Genomic DNA, 3096 nt, shown 5'->3' with positions numbered 1-3096 from the left:
AAGGAGCTAGGGTAACAATTATTAAATTTCAGTTATGAAAATTTTACTTAGTGGTTGATTATTCTGTGCTCTAGTTGAATTAATCTATCTGGAGATGTGGCCACACTGGATTTAACAATAACTATAATTTCTAGGAAGAAAATCTGTTCTTAAAAATAATTATATTATTAATTATATAATTTAAAAATAATTATAGTTTTTTATAATTTCATAGAAATAAATACACATATTCCAGAACAGATAACAGAAACAGGTAATCACCACAACATATGAACTGGTTTATTTTATAGTTTCTATTGCTTTAAATAATCAGGATCATAATATTAAGTCTTTGTGTTGTTTTCAGTGGAAGTGGTGGGTAANTTACTAGGTACTTTAAAAATAGGAAACCGTCGGGATACCTGGGTGGCTCAGTGGGTGAAACATCTGACTTTTGATTTTGTCTCAGGTCATGATCTTGTGGTTTCCTAGCTCAAACCCAGTATCATCCAGCTGACAGCTCAGAGCCTGGAGCCTGCTTCTGATTCTGTGTCTCCCTTTCTCTCTGCCCCTTCCCTATTCACACTCTCCCTCTCTTTCTCAAAATAAATAAACTTTGAAAAAGTATGAAAGTATCTTTACAGAAAGAGATTTTAATTTTTCTAATATCCCTATTTTAAGATTAAGAAAAATTATTTATGGAAAATATGTTAAATTCAAATTCCCTTCCAAACCTGTCTTTGTAATTTCATTCAGCTGTACATATAATATTCTCTTATCAGGACTTTATAGTAGTAGTCAGTTTGAGTGCTGCCTCAATAGTGAATTGTTATGGAAGCTGAATGTAGTAAGTTATCAAATATTTGAACCTTTTTCTGTATTTTAATCCAAATGCTAATTGCCAGGTAAAAAGACTGTACTCTAGGTGAATCTTTCTTCAGTGTCCTGCTAAGAACATATTTGAAGCTTTCCTATTGTAGCCATTCATGGTAAGCCTCAGAATATTACTTGAAATGGCCTCTTCATATCTAAGCAGGTAGTCAGTGCACTACTGGGAAAAACACACAGGAGGATAAAGCCTGGATTTTCAATTATTTCCCATTATTGATTTCTCTTAAAGGGTCTAAATGCTTGTACCTGACTGATCTGAGATGCTGCTGGGATAGATGATCTCATAAGCTGGTCAAGGCAATGTTAAGGACTTCCTACAATTAGTGTCCATGTTTGCAAGGTTTTCTCTTTCTGCTGGGACAGTGAACAATAAGAAGAAATTTTTCCTTACAACTGCAAAGCTGAAATTAGTCACAAGTTCTTTGCTAGTAACTAGTTACTTGGCACATCTTTGTAAAGCCAAATGGACAGCAAAAATCTAGTGACAAAGAAAAACAGTTTTGTGACTTTGGCCAAATTGAATGTAAATTTGCCATGATTGTTAAATATATGTACATTATTTTAGTTGGAATCCTAAAGACAGTAAAAATTAGTTGCCATTTTAATCAGTACTTACCTAAAATGAGGCAGGTTGTATGCATATTTTAGAGTACCTTTAAAAAAGTTTTAGAGATACCAATAAACATGGGACTCTGGGTTGTTTTATTTTATTTATTATTCATTTATTTTAAACATAGGGCTATTTTATTTGTATGGAGACTTTATCAATTTTTTTTGATAAACAGTAAAATTTACATTTTTTACAACTCAAATGACCATTCTTTTCTTCTCACCCCTTTACTCTTCACTATTCCCAACATCTTACCAACTATTATTTATGTTCTAGAAGAATCAGACATTGCAGATGAGGATAAAGTGGATTCTTCCCAATTGAAAAGTATTTTAAAATAAATATTAGCTAATAACACCCACTGTTAAGTCTCCAGACCAAATATGGTGGCTCAGACTGCCACAACAAGTTTCTATAGATTGAGTAACTTAACCAAGAGACATTTATTTATCCACAGTTCAGGAATCTGGGAAGTCCAAGATAAAGATATTAGTCAGTTTGATTTCTAGTGAGAATACTTTTCTTGTCTTGCAGATTGCCACTATCTTAATGTGTCACAGGGCCTTTCCTTTGTATGTGTGTATGTATAGGGAAAAGAGCTCTCTGGAGTATCTTCTTAAAAAAAACAACAACAACAGTCCTTCTATCAGGTCAGAGTCCAACCCTTATCACTTCATTTAACCTCATCTAGTTCCTTGGTAGCTAATCTCGAAATACGGTCACACTGGAAATTAGGGCTTCAACATAAGGGAAGGGGACACAAACATTGTTTTTACAAAAACAGGCCAAGGAATTAGCAGCCAAATTACATACCACTCGGCAAAAATTTCAATTACAATTTTCACAAAATACATAGGGTGATGACTAATTTTTTGTAAAGAAAAATTAACCCCAAGTAAATGGTACAAAGATCTAGAAATGAAGGAAATTGGCTAATATTGTGGGGGTTTCTTGTGATTCACAAAGCTATTCATAGCACTCTTAGTTTATTTTTTATTAATCCAATTGCTATTTTATATTCTTTTTGAAGTCTTGGCCTTAGAATGAAATCTCTACCTTAAAGTGTTTCTCAACAAGACCAAATGTAATGGCAGTTGTGGGAGCCCGAGAGTGACCACAAGAAAGCGTGGTTACGGACGCAGGGATGTGCCTGCACACGGGGCTCCCTGCCTGGGCAAAGCATGCCTGCAAACAGGATGCTCTGCCAGGAGGCCTGCACACAATATCCAAGTTTAATGGTCCGCTCGCAAACGAGGGAACATGCCCTCCTTGGAAGTAAGGAGAAGGCTGGAATTGTGGGCAGGCCTCTNTTCCTCCCTTTGCTCCCCCCTGTCCTTGAAATGTGTTTGGCTACTTACCCTTAATTGGTAAAGGAATGCATCTTGTAGATTTCAGTTTGTATCCAGTTACCGGGGTATAAAATAAACCGCAAGAGGGGCTTGCGTAGAATTGTTCCTCCGGCCGGAGTTGTGTCTGTGTGTGTCTTTTGTGAGTGTCTTGTCCTTTATGTCATTTCGTCTGCAACTTCTCGCGTCCAAACGCAGGGCAGAGGGCGAACGAAACCGAAAGGATGAGTACCCCTCGGGGATTGTAGGTCCAAGGCAGGGGAACTTTCA

Source organism: Crocuta crocuta, unplaced genomic scaffold (assembly GCF_008692635.1).
Source record: "Crocuta crocuta isolate KB4526 unplaced genomic scaffold, BGI_CrCroc_1.0 scaffold1794, whole genome shotgun sequence".
Lineage (NCBI taxonomy): Eukaryota > Metazoa > Chordata > Mammalia > Carnivora > Hyaenidae > Crocuta > Crocuta crocuta.
Note: the sequence above shows the minus strand (reverse complement) of the source record.